At 34.6% G+C, this 22,990-nt stretch overlaps 1 protein-coding gene across 3 annotated transcripts in view; it reads left to right on the forward strand.

Moving 5' to 3' along the window:
• The first annotated feature begins 429 nt into the window (after positions 1-429).
• LOC123552426 (uncharacterized) overlaps positions 430-22,990 on the forward strand; it is a 137,135-nt gene continuing 114,574 nt past the window's right edge. The window contains exon 1 of one of the 3 annotated variants that reach the window (XM_053541937.1): positions 430-653. The gene's annotated coding sequence lies outside the window, so the exon portion shown is untranslated. The remainder of the gene's footprint in view (positions 654-22,990) is intronic. The other 2 variants (XM_053541935.1, XM_053541936.1) reach the window with 2 other exon arrangements.

Below are 22,990 nucleotides of genomic sequence, written 5' to 3' on the forward strand. Positions count from 1 at the left end.
GACTCTTTTGCAAAGTCAGTCTTACTCTAAATAACATTTGTTTCTATAATATAAAGGTACATGTAGTATTAATAAGCCCAGCTGTGATATACATTACATTGTGATCGTAGTTAACTAGATGGTTTGTGTTCTACTTATGTGACACTACAATATTTGAGTTACCCAACTTCTGGATATCTTAGCTTTGAGGTTTGTGTAAATTGTTTTTAATGTGTGATAAATGTCATTTGTAACTTGTACATGTATATGTGTGTTTTAACCTGAATAAACATCTATCTATCTATCTACAGGTTGATACAGCAAATTTGTCTCTGTCATTCTTTATCTTGTTAAAAGCTTAAGCTATTCCCAATTATAAAGCGTACGTGATAAAACTAAAAATAATTGATATTACGTAGGTATTTAGGTGGCTTTCATAGAAAACATGTCGACATTGTGTGATTATATTTAAAAATGATATCAGCCAAATATCGATGTCCTTTAAAATTTGCATTTCACGCTGGTACATGTTTAAATATGAGATAGATAATATATTTAAAACATATGAAATGCGTTAGTATTTGGAAACGAACCGGCATAGTTACAACACATAAGCACTATATAAAGTGTTCCAGTAAAATAAAGTTAAACAGACTTTCATTGATTGATATAAGGTAAGAAATTAAGTTTTGTTTAGGCAGTTGTATAATTGGCTGAGTTTATTATATATGCTACTGAGTGAGTCAAAATATTTCATGACATTGAGTTATTAATCAAAGTACCTCACATTTTTATTAATTTAATTTCTATTAGCGAATTTTAAAGTCTATGTAGAAGTAACTTTTTTTGAGCATGAACATTAAATGAACACATGTTCCAAAAGGACAAGATATAATAGCAACAGTGTTCATATACGGGAATACACGGCACTAAGAAAGTAAGTCAAATCTGTAAAAAGATTTTTTGAAAACATAAAACACACCAAAGTACATAATAGCAGACTCATCATGCGTCGGTTAATGAGAGTGTTAATAATAATAATAATAATAATAATAATAATAACTTTATTTTAAGAAGGTGACATATTAAGAGTACATAGTATACATACAGCTTAGTTCCAATATGACCTTCTATATAAATGTAAAAAAACACAGTATCTACAACAAGAAGAGTAACAGTAGCACAATTTATATAACAAACACACTAAACAAACTCGATTTGAAATGATTTTACCAGAAGAATAAATCAGTGTAATTCAGTCTGCAAACATGTACTCTCATCCATCAATATCATAAAATTCAAAAGCTAACATATGTCACAAAAATGCATGATAATTGATGAAGATTAAAAAATCTCAGTATTAGTAACTTTGTTCTTGTAATAAATAATCTTTAATTTTTCGTTTAAATGTTAATAGATTATATTGCAGTTTGATGTTTGATGGAATTGAATTACATAAATGTGTGGCTTTGTATGAGAATGTTTGTTTCAAGTAGTTTGTTCGGGGCTTCAACAAAGAAAGATATTTACGTGTCGGAGAAGGAAGATTATATCTATCGTTGTGAGCAAAAGATAATAATTCAGACATATATTTTGGTACAAGGTTATGGTCACATTTTTAAAACCAGTACAGCCATGTGATAATTGCATCTGTTTTCAAAAGTGAGCAGATTCAGATTTTTGAAAACGCTACTTGCAATACATTTTTTTTCGTTATTACACGAATTGCCCTCTTTTGTATATTATATATTTTATCAGTATCTGATTAACAGGCAAGCCCAAAATGCGTCAGTTAAGAGGTAATGAAATCTTTAACACCCGTCACGCCCCATTACCATCGTTTTAAGCGGCCCATCATTAATTATACAAGACCTCTCCATAGTGTTGGCTTTCAAACAAGGAGAATTTAGACTAATCTACTAATTTTACGGCGTTAGATTTCACTAAAATGGCCCTATGCGCTTGCGCACAAGTAAGTTTTGAAATCTTCTAAGACGAAAATATGTGTTCGTTTAAAGTAAAGAAATACAGTGTAATACTATTGTTACAAATGTTTGAAACGGTTCAGTTATTAACAAGAAATATATAGATATAAATTTACGATTCTTTGTTCGCAGTATTCAAAGATATGCATATTAATTGAATCACGTTAAAATGTATTTCGTTCAACTAAATGAATTCATAGTTGAACTGGCGGGTTCGTTTGCCCCGTTCGGAAGATCTGCCGGAATAAGAAGAGTTCTTCCGAGCTTCTGATAGTCGGAGATGTTAATCACGTGATCAAAACAAGGCGGCAATTCGACAAACTGAGTAATAAACTAGAACAAATAAAATGTTTAGAATTTCAAATAGCACATTAACAAAAAAAATAATATCTGAAAAAAAAATCATTTAAAAAAGAATGATATTGTTTTTTCACTTCCGGCAGACGTCCGTTCGATTGGGATTTTCTTCTAAGTTTTTTCTAAAGCTTCTCGGAAGCTATTCTCTTGGGCCCGTTGACAAACAAGCCTGTCAGAGGAGGTTCTCGCAAAAATGGTAAGATGCTAATTTGGCAGCTTTCACCAGGGCCAAGTTCAGTGTACAATTATTGCGGTGGTAGCTTTTGAACCTTTTTAAATGAAATTCAGTAACTAGGAAATGCTTGGGCGTACAGTCCTCGGATTGGCGGTGGTTGATCATAACCTGAAGATGACTTACGGATTCTGAGGTCATTAGGTTATGGTCACAGTGACTATGAACCCTAATAGGTCACAGTGACCTGCAACAGGGAAACTGTTTTTCGCTTATAGCGCAACCTATCATATAACCAGATAACAATTAGATAACAATTGTTATCTATGTCTCTGATATAACTTTAAAAGGAACAACACTGGACCTCTCCTAGGTTTCTTTTTTTAAAGAAGCCTACTTGTCTCTTCATTTTACATAAGAACAGTTTGTGATACAGCTCAAAAGATGTCAGCGACAGCTGGGACACATCTAGTGTATAAACGAATTATTTGTTAGCGTCCTCTTTCAACAGTATTGGGTAGGTCTGTAGCACTGATGTGTACATTTAACGAGTTCAGATATCTGAGTCTCCTTAATGACATTTGTAAATATAGTTACCTAAAATAACATTTATGTTGATAGATAACAGCACTGCCATATATTTCATGGAAGCTACAAATGTATACTGAAAATGGCGTATTGTTACAAATAATTTGCCTTACTCTAATCATCATAACAAAATCTACGGTTTGTAAAACACGAATCATCTAATACTTTATTCGTAAAATTAAAAAAATATATATATTCTTGCATAAAAACTACTTTTTTCACTGGATCCGCCCATATATAAACGGGAGAAAAAACGTGTGCAAACAAGGCAATTCACGTGCTGTTAATACATGATTTTTATTTTTGAAATGCTTTGCCAGGGACGTATGTATGTATTACTGCGCAGACTGATATATTTGGCATCTGCATCTTGTTTCTTCCATAATAACCTCTTCTTGTAGCATTGTAGACACAATGTAATCCATAGTATGTTTAGCTGTATCAGTTTCCAACCCCAAACGTACTGCCCCCATCAATGTACGCTCTAGCTTCTCTTAGAGTTTACTCCCTTTACAAAGCGTCTGTTCAGTTATTGTAAATAACTGTGAATAAATAAGTATCGCGTGTAACTTGTGCTATTGCCCGTTTTTAGGTATTATATTAATGACTTTTGTTAGTATCAGTCGGTTTGTTTTTACCTGATTGTTCGCAGAATTCATATAATAAACCTCGAAAGCTAGTCACTAGTTTCGTACTCATCCGTACACTGTTTGTTCGTACTCAAAATAATTCGAATGTAAAGTTGTTATTCTTAAAATAATTGTGTTCCTGTTTATCAAATTTTTAAGTTATATGCAAAATTATATGAAATGTAACGTTTGTAATAACTAAAAGTAAAAATAAGATGCTCAAAAACCTTCAAATCACGCTTTTAGTAGTGTTGTTGTTATGTGTGCCCCGGTTATGGATATTTAAAACATGTTTACCGTTTCGAAGAACAACAAGAATGGTAAATAAAAAATGTACCGGAATCGTCAAGTCATCACATATGAAAACAATGCATTTAGTCGTCGTGTAATGTTTTTTTATGCAAGAATAGCGACAATACACGTTTGTTTGTGTATTAATGCCTGCAGAAGCCCTTGGGATATGTTTGTGAGCTCGACCTTCGGTCTCGGTCACAAACAATCCCGCGGGCTTCTGCAGACGTTAATACACAAAAAAACGTGCATTATCCCTACATTCTTATCGGACGGTTTTAAATAAACAGACTACGACACTATCGTTATAATTTAAAATCTAGGGCTTAAAATGCACTTCCTGATTTATGACACCCACAAGCTTTGTTAGTAGATTATGCTTTTCATATACAGAGTGGGCGGTAATCATACAGAGTGGGCGGTAATCATTTATCGATTTAGTCTTAAATATACAAACTGGGCTCAACCTATGATTAATTGGTATAAATTATAAATAAAAATTAATGATCTTTTCTAAGAAAAATATAAAAAGTAAAGTAAAGTAAACTTCTGCAGATTGATAATTACTTGTAAATGCTCTTGTAAAAGCATGTATTTACTGATTGGTATATCTTATAATGTGTTACCTTCCTATTTTCAGGTACGTATTTCATTTATGAAAATTGCAAACGTGTAATTTACAAACACTCTTTCATCAGTTTTATCAGTATTGTGGTGAAGTGAATTGGATATCGAAGAAGAGTAACAAAATTTAATGTCTTTCACGGACAATGTGACTTCTGAAATGAATGTATGCAGTTGTAATGGATTATGGGTGTTTAGTGGTATATGTGTGACTGTGTTATGAATGCTGCAGTGCTGTATACTAATTTGAGTGTGGATTTTCCTCTTGGATTTTGATGTTTATTTTAAGTTGATTTCATTTATAAATTAAGCGTTTATGAAAATATATAGTTGTACATTTTGTCTGCGTATGAAACAGATATAAATGCCTAATGAAATAAAACTTCTTCCATAAACCTAAAGGAGAGAACGAACATATGTCTGAATTCAGTTAAATTCAATTTTCGGCGTAGCTATATAACATGGATTTTAACCTATATTCTATAGAAATTGGGGCACGGAACAGGTGCGCGCTGAAAAGATAAACCATTTATCACTAAGTCTTAAATGACATTGAATATCAGAAGGCACATATTAAATAGAAGATATTTAGTAGTTTTGTTACCCAAAACTAAAATGATCTATTCTAATTTTAAAGTCTTTAGTAATTTATCATCACAAGAGAAATCGAAAGTAAACTTCTTACCCCGTTGCGTACCTCGCTTAAAGTTGAATGAGTGGTGGCGAGTCAGTGTTCCCGGTTTCACTCTGTACGCGGTTTCACACAACCGGCAAATTTATTTTCTTCGTGAAAATAAAGCAGAAATTTAACAATTATTTGTTAATATTTCACAAAACTGAGTTATTCCCTACATAATTGGACACCAGGGGTCGTTCCCCACTGAAGCCTTGGAAAGTGCAGACGAAAACAATAACAACACCAATGGAGGCCAGTAGGTCAGCTGAAAAATCTTAAATTTCGTGAAAATAATGACTATGCAAACAACAACAATGTGCAAATCAAATTGAAAATTCACTTCTCCATCATATATGTAAGTATTTACCTATTACTTTACCCAAATAAGAAAGATTTCAACAGTTACTGAAGTTCTCCCAGCCTGCAAATGTTCAACTGACATCAACTTGATTTTTTTGCTTTAAGTTTTATTAAAACTGAGAACTTAATTGAGTAATTAGAATTGTTGGGGTCACTAGTGATTCAAAATCTTCTAGGGTTTTATTTTTATTGCTAGTCCAACTAATTCTATGCGGTTTGAGATATTGTGCTAGTGAGTTACTTATGTGGGATTCTGACCCAACACGTAATTATTTCAAAATTAGCACAGGACGTCAAATCATTTTGACCTTCTATCACTGAAAGGATACCTATTGATCATTTAAATTTGCTGCTTAGTTGAAATATTTGCAAATGAATCATGTGTTCATAGATCACGCCTGGTAAACTACAGAGCTACCTCTTTAAGAGGTATACGGTAAACTGCTCTGTTGCAACTTCCGAGGTAGTGCACGTCGCGATAAAAGAACATCAACAAAGGTGAGCGTCAACATACTTTTTGCAGTTTTACAAGCAGCGTATCGAATACCAAAAATCGGGGAATGGTAGGCGATGTAGATATAATTTAACTTTACAGAGAACTTTAAGTTTGCTAATTCATTCTTAATTTGCAGTCGTGATGATGTTTACCAACAAGTTGATTTTGCAGTAAATTTGGCCATTTCGTCATGAAAGCACCTTCATTGTCAAATATTTACATTTTAACTAATATTAAGAAGCAAACCGAGTAGGCGTGAGATAGCTGTAAAATATACAATGCATTTGGAAATAAAATATGTACCGAAAATGGTTCGGGAGTAAAATTATTCACTTTTTATTGTGAGAGATAGCTCTGTCGTGAAGTAGATAGTCATGTCGCTTAGGAGATAGCTCTGTGTTGCATGAACAGAGATCTGTGTTCATAATTTAAACGTTTTAATATTTACTTTGGGATGTCCTCATTTGAAATAATATAAAGTTACTGTTCCATTTGATATACATATGTATGAATTTTCCAAGTACTGTTTTGATAAAGGTTTTTCATGAGGTTATAATTGTAAATTTTGAATAGTTGTACATTCTGTTTACTTTTTGGCTCAGTTGAGTTATTGTGATCACTCGATGTCCGTCGTCAGTCGTCTGCCTGTCTCTCTGTCAACATTTAGCTTGTGTATGCAATAGAGGCTGTATTTTTCAATTGACCGTGAAATTTAGTCAAAATGATTGTCTTGTTATATCTAGGTGAAGTAAGAAAATGTATTATATCTCGGGACAAAAACTATGTCAAATTAAAAAAACAACCTTATCTATGCAATAGGAACTGCATTTTACACTCTATCTTTATGAAATTTGATGAGAATGTTTGTCTGGATAAAATCTATGATGAATTTGAATGTGGGTTAACTGGAAAAAAAATTTAGATCACCTGGTTAAATCAAAGGAAAGCTTTGAATATGTGATAGAGGTTGAAGTTTTTCAATTGATTTTCATGAAATTTCGTCAGAATGATTGCCTTGATAAAAGCTAAGTCAACTTTTTATATGGGTTATCTTGGATCAAAAACTAGGCCACTAGGAAAAATAAAAGGAAAAAAAATTGTGTTTGAAATTGGAACTGTATTATATACCGGACAAATGCAATGCTGGCGATTTATGAAAAAAAAAATTAAATTGAAAATGCACGAATTAAAGCCCTCGCGAAACTGCCTTTTGTCGTATGCGCGCAATTTCATGCTAGCGAATTTAAATGATTTCACAGTACATGAATAAGGAAATGCGATTACCGGCTCGGGCATTTTTTCTTCATAATTTCGCAAATTAAACATGCTAATGCTCTTACGTCATAATATGACAAAATTCAAGTTCTAATGAAAGATAATTTTACTCAAAATCTGAAGTCACGACCCTTTCGACAAAAGCGTCTGATTGGTTCAGATAAAAGATAAATTGATAGAAATGAAAATAGCCGAGAATATTAGAATTTCAATTATAAAGAAAGTTCTTAAATTTAGTATTCGATCACAGCAGTAATTATGTTAGTAATTGTATGTTTAATTGAGGTTGCTAATTAAATGCGTACATTGTTAAAACACTAGATTAGCCTCCATGTAAAGTTGTCCTATAAAATTTATCTAGCTCGTACATCAGCATGACTGTTTAAAACAATCAGATTTTAGATTCATTAGTGCATTTGAACGTGCTCGTACATTGATGAAGTCACGGCGACTCTGATATTTGTACAAAGTATATTTTATGTACAAAGTATATTTTATTTACCGGTACGTACAAACAAACTGGTCGTGTCCTCAACGAAAAGCAATTATGGTATCATTACATTCAGATATGATTTTACAAGCCTTGTTAAATCATATCTGAATGTAATAGAGTGTATTATAGACATAGTACTAGAGATCAATCAATTACCCAAATAATAATCCCACCTTGCATTTACATTTACACCTGTATGACAAAAATTAAAAAGCAGAATGCAGTAACTGTATGGTTACAAACTTAGTGATAAATCTTTCATTTCAATGTCTTTTTTTTCATGGTAAATACTGAAGAGTTTTTTCTTGTTTTTATATATGATGTGTGATAGGATATAAATAACATTATATTTAAAGTTCAGCTTAAATAGTGGATCTGAATTAATTTTATGAGTCTTAAAACATTTTGAGAGATCATACAAAAAGCATGTATTTGACAATTTATTTGCATTCACATAAGTTTTTTTTCTGCAATAATCCAGTTATAATTGGGGATTAAATATTTATCAATGGCTAGATAGGTAAGACTATCTGCAAGAGCGAGTACATGGAAATTAAAAAAGAAGTTTCAGAAAATCATCAATAAAATGCTTGAAAATGATCAGATCAATACTTAAGTATTTTCCAGGTCTTAATTTATATATATAAACGCAATCATCGTTAAATATCTTAATGTTTTTTCATAATTTGAAATTTTAGGTACTATCTCTACACAGTGTAATAGGTAGTGTAAACAAGTATCAGAGCCACTTCCACTAAAGTTACAGGCAACCCTTGCTTTTCACAAGATAATTTCACGCATTAATTATTCTCTGAACTCTCTAACTGAATTTATTTTTTATAGAAAAAGTAGCACATGCCGATTCTAAGAAAATATAGCCCGCTCGCTTAGATCAATAGTGAAAGTGCAGATCTATTGATCATGGGCTTTGAGTTTGAACCCCCTGACTATTTTACAATGTGTCTGTAGGAGGACTTTATAGTTAGTTGCTGAGAACAAGTTAGTACTGGTGCTGAATCCAGAAGTACTTGTCAAAACGGCACTAAATACAAAACAAGCAAAATACATATAAGAAAATATAAGCAATATGTATTATACAAATAATGTATAAATATAAAAATGAGAAAACTGAATTGTATCTCGTAAGTGGACATAACTACTATCCGGATACATTCAACACTGCTCAAAACTGTTATTGCAACCTAGAGCTATCCCCTAAGTGACATGACTATCTCCTTCAAGACATGAGCTACCTCTCTCTATAAAAAGTGAATAATTTTACTCCCGAACCATTTTTGGTACATATTTTATTTCCAAATGCATTGTATATTTTACAGCTATCTCACGCCTACTCGGTTTGCTTCTTAATTTAGTTAAAATGTAAATATTTGACATGAAAGTGCTTTCATGACGAAATGGCCAAAATTACTGCAAAATCAGCTTGTTTGTAAACATCATCACGACCGCAAATTAAGAATGAATTAGCAAACTTAAAGTTCTCTGTAAAGTTAAATCATATCTACATCGCCTACCATTTCCCGATTTTTGATATTCGATACACTGCTTGTAAAACTGCAAAAATATGATGACACTCACCTTTGTTGATGTTCTTTTATCGCGACGTGCACTACCTCGGAAGTTGCAACAGAGCAGTTTACCGTATACCTCTTAAAGAGGTAGCTCTGTAGTTTACCAGGCGTGTAGATGCATATCCGAATTTTTTCTGTTTGTACATCCTGTTTAATTCTGATTTTTTATGCACCAAACATTATTATCTCTACGCCGTTTGTCTTTTTTTCAAAGACATTTCTTGTTTATAGTACAAATACATAAAATAAAAAAGTTATCTTCCCTGCATATCATTCGAAAATATATAACAAAAAGGGGATATCTGTTGTTGTTTTTTTTTTTCAATATTCATTTTGTAATTTATCTGAGACATTTGTAAAAAGGTACAGATTACTATACCTTCTATATGTTATAAAAAAGACATTAACGTTTGGAAATTTTATCAAATACAATTTCATAAAGCGTTTAACCCACCTTAAGACCATATCAATGGATAGTTTAGTTTAGTTTTTAGTTTTATTTATTTCCATCCAGAAGGTCTGAGACCCATGAGGCAATACAACAAATACATATAAATATGGCGACATGTAAAAGACGTATATATCCTAATGACATATGTAAATTTCTCATAATAATATTATTATTTAACAAGCTTATCTACCAACAACATTCTATCCAATAAGACATTATGAATATACATGCAAAATACCAATTCACACACAATCTGAATTATAACGCTCTGTATATCACACGTACAAAACTAATATTTTCTATTAAAATGTTTTCATAAATGTTTCTGTTATTTCTTAATATTCCAAAGTTCCAGATCGACTCACAACTTGCTCGAAAACGAAAACTAACAAGGTGTGACATCTGGATTTTTAAAATTTTTAAATATCAGACAAAATAATACATTAGATACCCGGAACAATATATTTTCTATGTAAATATTTAACATGTCCATTTATTGAATTTTGGAGTGGAACAACATAATGCGATAAATGCGCATATACTAAGCGTAGTAATATTGCGTCTACGTACACTCAATGAGTTTATTAGCACGACATAGAGTCACGTCTTGCTCGAAAACGAAACTAACAAGGTGTGACGTCTGTATTTTACAATAAACGAACCTCAAACAAATAAATACAGTAGATATACAGAACGTTAAATTTTTACTATGTAAATATTTTATAAATTCATTCGTAGAATTATGTATTTAAACAACATAACGAAATATATGTGTATCTACCAAACATAGTAATGATGCGTATACATACACTCAATGAGTCTATAAGTATCTTTATATATTGTTATAAACTATAGATCAGTTAGATATCTTAGACAACGTAATATGTTGATTTCTAAAAAGTGTTGCCTCTGTAAAGTTCCATTGTTCAACTGCAAATGCCTTTTCTACATAACTGCTTAAGTTTCTTATGACACGTTTATTTTCTGTAATGATTAATTCAATAAATTTCTGCATATTTGGTCGCCTGAAATAATAGGCTGGTATAAACTGTTTTCTTAGGTCATTGTACAAAACACATTCTAAAGTAAAATGATATTCATCCTCTAATCTGTTACATAAGTTACATTTTCGTTCGTTTACTGGGGTGCTTACAGGTCTGGTCCAACGACCAGTTTCAATGAACAGTCTATGAGAAGATAAACGTAAACGTGAGAAATATATACGAAATTTCTTAACATTAACGATATCCAAATATGGTTGAAATCTATGATTAGCAATATATCTATAAAACAAAGCTCTACTGGACTCATTTAACCTACCAGACCAATTTTGTAAGAATTGATCTTTTAATCTTTGTCTTACATTATACAAAAATATCGTAGAGTCTCCAACGGTCTGAAATAACCATACTTCATAAAAACCAAGAGTACACAATAAATCTTTTAACAATGAACACCAGTTTTTTCTGTTTGGGTGATCCATGATGTCTTGTTTCAACATTAAATACACCTTTTTAATATATCTATTTTCATCGGACGTCAGTAACTTTATCCAAAATTTTATAATATTGTAATATCTCATATTCTGTTATGGCATTCTTCCTAGTTCACCGTATATAAAGTCATTTTGGGTGTTTTTCTTTACACCTAACAAACGTTTGCAAAATTGCATATGTAACCGTTCTACAGATTTACTTGGATATGATATTCCGTTTTATCAATAATATTAGTTAGGCACTAATTTTTGTTGATTTTGTGGTTGTATAAATCCACACGAACAAAGCAAATTTCTAGTCATCTTGTCATCCACGAATTCAAGCCCCCGGGAAATAGCCGCTTTTAAGGGAAACAAACCCATTATTTTCACTGGGGACCATACGCCGCTTTTCATGGATTTACACGCTAGTGTATCATTGATGGTTCCATGTGCACCGCCGTATGAATACATCTGCGGATGTTTCTTAATTGATTTTTGTACTTGCAGCATTGTAAATGTTGAGTTCTGCTCAACCCGGGGCTAGAGGGCGTGGACGGTAGCATGCATTTCCACTACCGTCCATGAACAGGCTCAATCAAACGAGCCTGCAACATTTTCGTTTTTGTCGTGTTGAGCGACCTGTGGAGTTTCCACTTTTTCTGTTTTGTTATAGTTAGCCTCTCTTTGCTTTCGTAGCTGCTATTGAAAGTCGGGCTATCATTCATGTGCAATTTTGGAGAGATTAATGATAAAGAAATGTGTAAAAATAGTTTAATTACTTATTTCGCTATCAAAATAACAGCAAAGCATCGTCAAAATATTTGTCCGGCTACTGGTTTACCTCACGGGGAAAAAAACCTTCTTTTTGTGACCCCATTTGAGGCCCCATGGAACCCATATTTTATGTCACAACGCAATGCTGATTACAACATCGGATGCAGAAGGAGCTGAAGTTTGTGCAGTGTGGGCTTCATTTATGTCAAATATATTTTTTAGGAAATACTGGAGCCGAAATATGAAAATTTGTCCGGCTACTGTTTCCCAACTAGTAGGGTCGAGCCAAAAATTTAGGGTAGGTCGGGATACCGGAACAAACAATTTTTTACGCCTATAAATCTAACATAAAAAGGTAAAATTTCCGCGATTTTTCCCGATTTCCTTCTATGACACAAATTTAAACTAGATTTTTATTTTCATAATAAGTAGGCGCAAATTCTTTAAATTGCTCCGTCTTAAGTACTCGCACGTAGACTTCTTGAACCTAAAGTTTATTGATATGAACCAAAGATAAAATGAACTGTTCGTGGGGAAAATATAATACCCATATTTAATACACAATCGGATTTGCACCTAGTACAATACGAATTTGATTGCTGTAGAATACTAGGTAATGCTTAACAAATATAAGCCTAACAATTGTACCCAATTAAAGTAATTTGTAGACAATTTTTTTTTTATTTCATGAATATAGACTAAGCCGGGGAGGGACTTCCTACTTCTAAATTCTTACTTCTATGTTGTATTTATTTAGAGTGGCTATAAATTACGATTAAAGTGTACGCTTATAAATTTTAAGTGTGCATTTCTTGCCTAGACTGGAAGAGGTATTCCAGCGAAGTAGTTTTATTTTATTCCAGCGAAGTAGTTTTATTTTAGTAAGTACAGTAAGTCGGCTCTACGTTGTACTAGTTGCGACTGAGCCCAGAATATACTTCATGCTGTCTCCATAGTTGTAGGTTCGGAGAAATCGGTAACATTCCGTTATGATCGACCTTATTCCAATTGTAGGTATGATGCAGGTCCTTGATCATTGCCACATGACTATTTTAGACATATGTACATGTATGCTCATATTATTGAATGTTTGACATGTCAGCTAGTTCTTGTGTTTAAGTAAATACATAAAAATGTTATGTATAAGAAATCAGTATACTGTGAATTCTGGACGAAAATTCTTCCAAATTATTAATACTTCGCATACCCTTTTATTAACATTATTATACCTTATTGTAAAAGCATTTAGTAACCAAATGCCCTTGAAGCAGTAATTATGGCCGTCATTGAGCAGTGTGTCTCACGTGCAATAATCATGATGGCCCCGTGTAACCGAAACGTCCCTGCATACGTCATATAGTAACGTTAATTTTCTGGCGGAAGTTTTGCGAAAGATTTTTAAACTTGGTGAAATAAAGCAATGTATTTGATACGTATCAGCATATGTTGAAAATAAAAAAAAAAACGAATATAAAACTTAAGTAGGGTATATGACAAAAAGAGTCATAAAATGGCTGGTACCCTTCGACTATATAGCACGAAAGGCAAAGTGAGAACTCTTATTTCTGACTTCTAACTTGTTACTTATTAGTTCTAACTTTTTACTTCTAATTTTTTACTTTCTAGTTCATACTTTTTAGTTCTTACTTCTAATTTCTTGCTTCTACTGTTTTACTTCTTATTTATAAATTCCTCATTCTAACTTATTGCTTCGGTGTTTGAATGTATCAATATTGCGTCCAGTCAGAGAACAGCCTGTATTTTAACTTTACTGACAATAGGGAAATGGCGCAAACATAAGCGGTAGTCGCATAATGTCGGATTCAAATAGTTCTGTTCTTTTGCTCTCTACAGTCAACATTTTTTTCTTAACTTCATTGCGTGTTTCTGCTGAAATCACCTGGCAGGTTTATGCTTGACATTTAGGTTGCATTTTCATCATGAAATAATTGCACTAAAGAAGTTGTCAGTCATAGGAACTTAGGTCATATACCACCACTAAAATTTGGAGTCTCGGTTTTGAGCTGATGTTACAGTGTGTTTGTTGGAAAACATTTTTATTCATTACTGACAATGTTGTCAAATAAACTGAAAGTTACAGACATTTAAAAAGGGTCGTGCTTTTCAAGTTTATGAAGAATAAGGAAGGCCAGATTATTCGGTTAACAATTTAAGCGTTTATTTCACTAATTCCGTCAAACGATACATAAGTAACTACCAAAATACATACAGAATATGAACACTATTTGTTTCTGTATCATGTATCGGGTGAATACCAGATTAAATAGTTCACAGTCACAGTATATAGGGAATGACTAGTTTGAACATACATGTAAACACACTCCCCCCCCCCCCCCCCCCCCCCCCCCACTTTTTTCCAATGTTTTAATGGTTGTAGCAAAGATTTACTAGCATGAATTCACTCGCAGCGTCACAATTTAAGTTAAAATGTGGTTATATTGTGTGTGTTTTCTTTTCATTTCAATATGCAGCCTTGAGTATTTTGTTTTTGTAAGACATATTACTACCAAGAGATCTTCATGTAGATTTTCTTAACTCAACGGCAGTCATTACTAGTCTTGTGGCGGCCATGAAGAGTCATCTCAATCTTGGATTCTATTGTTTCTTCTGTGCATTTGAGATCATAGAGTCCATTCAATTTTTCTAAATGATAAAAGAAATCGCGAAAGCAAACGAAGTTGTTCGTGTATCTAAATATTTATTGGCAAAAAAATCGCGAAATGACGATGTCGGCCATGTCAAGTTTCTGCAAAGAAAAGATCGCAAAAGTACCACTATTGTGTGCATTTTTATGTAAAATAGAACAATCACATGTCTTTACTACAGAACTCAAGTATGGAAGAGGATATATGCAAAAGAAAAGAAGCTTTGTCATTTTTGTTTGCAAAAAATGTGAAAGTACTAAAATGGTGTTTTTTTTGGAAGATGAAAAATCACATGCTTTTATTACTGTAACAGTACTGAAGTAAGGAAGGCCATTAATGATCATTTGTTTTTTCGTTCTGTTTTACTTTCCTCTTTCTATGATTGTTTGAATGTAAGACATGTTCACAATAAATCAAACAAAAATTGAGCAACACTTCATTTAATTGCACGGAAGTCTACGAAGATAATTCGTTATGTTAATGTCGATATTCATTCTTGTTTGAAAGCAACTGCTACAACCACATAATACAGTCGAAATTCATGTAAAGAACTCGTCGGAAGATTAGTTTAATCCGTAATACCATGATACAAACGTGTATTTATAAATAAGTGCATTTACTAAAACATATACAAGCACTTTCTGATTCAGTCTTATTCGACAAAGTGGTTTTGTACGGAATGTTGTGTACCTGAATTAAATATATTTTATAAAAAAGCGTATCAAATTTTAAGTACACTTAAAAGAAGTGGTCCTGCGTTATGCTGCCAGTATAATTTATAGTTTTTAAAGGTGTCATAAAATGGCGATTTAAACTTTTACCATATCTATATACTCGTATGTTATGTGAAACAATATTAATTTTGTAACATACATATAATAATGTAACATATTCATTTAACGAGAATAACGTTTGGGGGTGGGGTCATGCTAAGTTCATGATTTTGCAGATTATTAAAAATATGTAATGTTTTTTTATATTTTCAGTACTTTATTTACTATTGTAATTTACCTTACTTTCAATATTTTTTATCTATCTATTTGTGCAAATATGTAAGCAAGGTAATACAAGGTAATATGTATGACTTATTGATATTAATACAAATAAAATCTTTCTTTTTTCTCAACATTTCCGCACCGTTTGAAATCTTCAGCTGGTTGTATGGTTCCTTAGATAAACTGCCATGCTTATAACTGGGATCAAATCGCCGTTCTTTGGGCCGAAAATGCAATGATAAAGCACCTAATTCTTATTAAACTTTATTTTAATTTCTACTTTGAACATCCGTCGAGGCTTGCTGTCTCTCAATCGGTGGATTCATTATATGGAAACAAGTATGTTAAGAGGCAAAACACAATAAAGCATGTTTCTTAAATTTTAAAAAGCAAATGTGTTCTGTTTAAAGGGTCATCAACTGGGGGTATTTCAGGCGTATTGCTAGAGACTGGTGACTTGGCTTTAGCATCTGATGTATGTGAGGTTATCTCTTTATGTGACTCGAAAGTTATAGGATCTGGTTGTGGTTTATTGAGTCTAGATGAAAACTGAAGATCTGATGTAATAGTCTGTCTACTAACTGGAGGACAATCAGGCATATACTTTCGCAGAAACTTCCTATTACGGACTGTAACGCGGCCGTATCCATCAACACGAATTACATACAGAAAAAAACTGGCGTACCTCAACTACTTGACCAGTTTTGTCCCATTTTAAAGGATGTTTGGATTCTGACAATGTCTCCTTACACACAACTGGGGCAAGCGTTTGGTATGTTCAGAAAGTCTTTCAGCTGTGTCTGTTTCTCAATGCTTCTTCGCCGCGTAGCCGAAGTGTATCACTCCAGTATTACGGGGAGCGTAGTGACCAGGAACTATTGGTATGAAGTCCTTGATAGGTTTACCAAACACACACATTGCTGGTGATAACTTTGTATCTCTGTCAGGGGTATTACCGTACTGCAGCACCGCACGCTGAAAGCTGTTTACATCCAGTTCACCGTTAGGACCAGTATTATCTGTGATCAAGCGTTTCAGTTTCAACGCCCAACACTGCTCTACCATTGCTGTGTGGGAATGCCATGGATGAGAGTCTATGGTGTACATCCCATGTACGATGGAAGTCTCTAGTGCAGGTAGCTGTGAATTCGGGACCACACGACAGTTGATCCGGGATGCAAAAGGTTACAAAGGTGCGACGGAGACAGTCAATCAGCCCTGAGGTACCAGCTGTTGTTCTCGCTTCTATAGGCCAGTTGAAGTATCTATCAACAATAACCCGATAGTTATCACCCTTGTAATAGAAGAAATCGGCACAAATACACTAGCAGGAGTACAATGGTTGGTTCGGTGCCGTTGGGGGAGCATTAGGCTGAGATGGGGTCATTCCGTTATAGTGATTACAGCTGTTCCTCAGATAAATAATATCAGTTGTAATTCCAGGCCAAACACACTGAAGAATCCGCTCTTTGTACCACTGATGTAACTTCTTGATGAGCATAGTGTAATGCATCCAGTACATCTTTTCTCAGGAATGGGGGAATCACTATTCTGTCTTTATAAATAACCAATCCATCAACTGTGGATAAGTGCTGCTGAAACTGATAATATTGACGAAGAGTTACCGGTAATTGATTCTTGGAGTCTGAAATCTCGGATTCAATCTGTTGCACCAGTTGATGCATGTTATCGTCACTTGTTGTTTCAACTTTAATTCTGTCCAAGGTTACACGTTTCAGAGAACTGATTGAAGGTAAAGCAGTCGAATATAAAGAAGACTCTGATGGCCTATCATTCGCTTCATAGTAATGAATAGTTGATTCACCAAACCTATGCAAGGGACAAGGACTAATTGCCGCATCCATTATGTCGGCCTCCAAAACCATCGTTTCTAACTCTCCTGTGAGGAACACGAGACTGCATGGACGGCTCGATGTTTCGCGCTGGGACATGTAGCATCTTGAATCTATATCTTAGTGTTTTCTCTTTTAGGTTTCTAAGTCTAGCGTTCGGAATGTCTTCAAGACAACGATCTCCAAACAGCTTTAGCAAAGGTTTGTGATCCATAGCAAAGATAAGGTTATTACAACCAAGGACAAAATACCTGGCTTTCTCGAGTGAATCGGCCACGGCTAGAGTTTCACATATTGGGATTCAGTTGCACTCGTAAATCTACTATCAACCAGTGTGACCATCCAACCATTACGACAGCAGAATAGTTCCGTCTTAGGACATTCAGAATGTTTTTGAAACAACCAGAATCCAATGCCACTCTTCGACCAATCTGTAGCGAGGCATGCATGTTTTGTCTTGTCAAATATTTTCACCCCCTATTCTATCTCATTAACAGTAAGGGTATATGATTCTTGGAAAAGGCATGCTAGGTTCATATTTGAACGGAGTACCAGGCTTCAGGAGTTGCCTGGATGGCTGCATTCTTTCGGTCATGCTGAAAGCGTATGAATCCGATTAACCAGACCAAACAAGATCTCATATCAATGATATCTTTGGTGTCGGAAAGTCCAAGATGGCTCCTAGATATTGACTGCAAGGCCGAACACTATCCTTCGTGATTTCAACTCCAGCAAATTCAACAAAGTCTATGGCAAATACAAATTTGTCTGCATTTAATGGCGTTTGCCCAGAGGAGAGTGTCATCTATACATTTGTCTTGTTTTGTATGTCTGGAACTATCTCATTGAAACGTCTGGTGTATCCATCTTCGGATGCGTTGTAACCTTGGGGTGCGGTACGGTATCTATATCTACCCCAAGGCGCTATAAACGTAATAATCTCCTAACTTCTTCCCTAAATAAGCATTGAAAACTTTTTTTTTTGTACCCTGTTGTACAGATCGTTTTATTTATTTATTTATTTTGTTGGGTTTAACGTCGCACCGACACAATTTTAGGTCATATGGCGACTTTCCAGCTTTTTAATGGTGGAGGAAGACCCCAGGTGCCCCTCCGTGCACTATTTCATCACGAGCGGGCACCTGGGTAGAACCACCGACCTTCCGTAAGCCAGCTGGATGGCTTCCTCACGTGAAGAATTCTACGCCCCAAGTGAGGTTTCGAACCCACATCGATGAGGGGCAAATGGTTTGAAGTCAACGACTTTAACCACTCGGCCACGGAGGCCCCGTTGTACAGATCGGGCTTGATGGATGAAATGGAGATTAAGTATGATGGGTCTCTCTATGTGCATGTGCATTAAGAGCCTGGAAGTCAACTGTGCGGCGAGGTTTTTCATTTTCTTGGCACACACAACCTTTCTGTGGCACCAAGTTACTAGTTCACCTGATGGAACAGATTCTATGACACCTAGGCGAACATCTTTGTCCAAGCAAGCTTAAACTTCATCCTGCCAGTGTAGTGGAACAGGTACCGGTGTGTGATGTGCGACAGGATTGACATTAGCTTTATGGGTATTCCAACCAAAAGTGGGAGAGGTTGGTGGGCAAATGTGTTGACTGTGCTTGACCTATATCTGTCAAGTATGTACAGCTTCAGGTCTTCACAGTGCTCCTCCGTAGCAGGGAAAGGTAGCGATATGGGCATTAAAGGTTACATCTATCGTTTCTGACAGTTACATTCAACATCATGACTGCATTGCTGGGTGGACTGTGGTACGAAATTGTCAAGGGTATCTGCAGCATCTGAAGAGCTACAAAGTGCACCGATGGCCGGAAAGTGTTCTGTTAAAATTTCAAGCGCAGTGCAAACCGCTGTACTCAAAAACTCTTGGTGTTTTTCACAAATTTCACCATCTGGATTCCCAGAGAATCGCAGGATAGCAGCACCCAATTTTCTGCTGCCTTTGCTGTTTGCTGTATGCATCTTTATCGTTACAGGAATAAGATGACGCTTATTGGATCTAATACCAACCAAGCAACTCTGGCATCCAGTGTCAGCCATAGCAGGAAATGTGGCTGTCTTGGGGGATTTATAACCCAAAGACTCTTTTTAACTAACAGCCCTTGCTGTGATGTTGATGAATGGTTGAAGTTGAGAAGGCTTGTTAACCCAGTTGTCAGACAAGGAATTATAAACATGGTGGTATAAAGTAAACACTTTCTTATCAAAGTTCTGATCATAGGTCATAGCAGCACACAGAGAATCAAATACTGCACTTTCATATTATGTTATAGATGGACTGTTTTTAGACTTGAGTCTATCCAACATGATGCAAACGTTTACAAAATTTACAGGTCTGTCCATAGGCTGGACATTCTTTCTTATGTGTTTGAAGTGAAGCCCGAACACTCCATGTCCTTTACCACAACAGTAAAATAACAGTTCACTTTTCTTACCAATCTTCTTGTTTGCGACATTATTTGTGTTCTAGTCACGGCTATAAATGCTGCCTGCCCAGCGCCCTCACTGTCAGTAGTAAGAGTAGTAAGAGTAAAGCTTCGATGAACTAAAAAAACTTCCTCGAGCTTCATTTTATGGTTACTGTCGCCAAAGAGATCCAACTGAATTTCGGAATCGCACAGTCCACGAATTAGAACATCCCGTAAAAGAGTAGTTGTCATCATTGGTGCATTTAGGGCACTTAATTATAAATTTGCAGACACTAGCCTGTCCACGTATTCAAACACCAAATGAACCGAAGTCTCATCTCGATTCTGAGTCATGTTGCTGAGGTTGACATGAGCCTCTGTCACAGCAAGAGTCCGGATAGCTTTCCGCACGTCATCTTCTGAACTGTCAGCAAGTGAACCACCAGCTGATCGTGTTAAATCTCTGTATCATCACAACATTCAAGAAGTTGGATAACAAGTTCTTTTCCCGCAATTTTTGTGGCGTCCTCGTTATGTTTCCATTGAGACAGAAAGTATATCCATTCTTCACACGTACCTGCAGACGACACTGTAGGTCTTTTGACTTTCTCTACATTATTTGTCTTTACAACAAGGGGTGTGTTATGCACCATCGCATGTGTTGTCAGTATTGCTGCAACAATCGGAGCTTCAAGATCGCCCGTTTCAAATTCGCAGGGATGGGACATTAAACTTTCACCATCGTGTGTGTTTTATATTGTCCCGTCAATGTTGTTGAGGATCATTGTACTTCAGCTGGACATCTCCATCAAAAATGAATAGGAACACTACTGTTTTCAGACAGTTTTATTAACATCTAAAATGATGGAACTCTGAAAATATAGTTTAAAGAAAGATTAAACAAATACGAATGACTTAACCAGTCGTATACATATTTGTGTTTGTTCATTATCATTGTTATGAAATCATATATAATATCCTCTACTTTTTGGGAGCGTGATCGCAGGTAAGACTGGTTGATATAATCCTTTGATATTCTATACAGATTGAATTATTGTCATTTTTGTAGTTTAGTTGTTCCTCTTCTAATAAGTCACTATGAGCAATGTTATATATCTTCTGTTTTTTCTCAGTTTATTGATTTATCAATTTTATATATAGGTGTTCATAAATGTTTTAGAGTAACCACTTTTCCCTTATCATTTGCAAATATAAACAACAATGATAAGGTAAAATGATATACTTTACTCTAATACTTAAAAGAAGAAGTAAACGCAGCATGTCCAATTAGAACACTTGTCTTTTCTAATCTAAACAAAGCGCGAAAAATGACATCAGCATATTATTTATATATTTCTTGTGGCAGTCTATAACATACGCTTTTTGAAAAATGTGTTTTAATATATGATTGTTTGAATCATAGGTCATATGGCGACTTTCCAGTTTTGAGGGTGGACGAAGACCCCAGGTGCCCCGCCGTGCATTATTTCGTCACCTGGGTAGAATCACCGACCTTCCGTAAGCCAGCTGGATGGCTTCCTCACATGAAGAATTCAACGCCCCGAGTGAGACTCGAACCCATATCGGTGAGGGGCAAGTGATTTGAAGTTAGAAACCTTAACCACTCGGCCACGGAGGCCCCAGGAAATAAAGTAATAAACATTTTGCATATTTAATTTTTAAAGCAAAACAAAGTGATTGAGTTCTTTAATCGTTTTATAATTACAACTCAAAAATGAATGTTGCGGCAATGGATAATAAGTAAGAAATATATAATGAGATACAAAATAATGCAGGAAACAATGTAAAAATCACCCCCAAAATCAACATTTTTAATAATAGGAATTTGATTGGAAAGTTACAAAATCTCCTAAGAAAAAGGAACATGTTCCATCTGCCAAAACTGGTAATATGTTTCTGTCGAATTCCCTATCACAGTTATTGTATATTATTCATGTAATGACTTGAACAAATAAAATATATTTAAACTGGTAAGTCCTTCCAGTCTTTTTGAAGGCAAGGAGGCAGGGTTTCTTTGGGGTTTTTTTTAAATTACTGACGCAAAAATTCGAAAATAAATTAGCAAAATTATTCCTTAAAATGCGGATTTTAACAGCATTTTTTAAGGATGTAGGATCATTTTATTCTTCAATTACCATTCTGTTGTTCTCGGAAACGGTAAACATGTTTTAAATATCCATAACCAGGGCCCAGAAATCAACACCACTACCAATAGCATGTACTAAAATTTTTAAGCGAGTTTTTTTATCTGTCATCATTACAAATATAAATTTACCCATAATTTAGCATATTACTTAAAAATGTGGTAAACATGAACACAGTTTCAAGAATAATAACTTTACATTCGAATTATTTTGAATACGAACACATTTAGAGTACGAATGAGTACGAACGAAGTGACAAGCTTTAAAAAAAACAAATTCTTCGTGCAATTTGATAAAAACTTACCGACTGATACTTATCAAAACATTTATATGAGTCCTAAAAACAAACAGTCAGGGTTATCGACAAAAAATTAATCGACTCCGACTTCTAAAAAAGGCAGTGCGTTTAGCGTTGGTATCTGATACAGCAAAACATACTATGGATTACGTTGCATCTTTTATGCTACAAGAAAAGATTATTATGGCAGAAACAACACGCATATACCAGATAGATGTCAATCTGCGCAGAAATATATACAGAGCTCCCTCTCTACAACAACACCCTTTGGGAGACGGAAAGTTCGGTTGTTGTTCGGAGAGAGTTGTTGTAGAGAGGTAAAAAAAGAACATAGGCATATTTAGGAATCAGTAATATGTGTTGTT

This window comes from Mercenaria mercenaria, chromosome 4 (genome assembly GCF_021730395.1).
Source record: "Mercenaria mercenaria strain notata chromosome 4, MADL_Memer_1, whole genome shotgun sequence".
Lineage (NCBI taxonomy): Eukaryota > Metazoa > Mollusca > Bivalvia > Venerida > Veneridae > Mercenaria > Mercenaria mercenaria.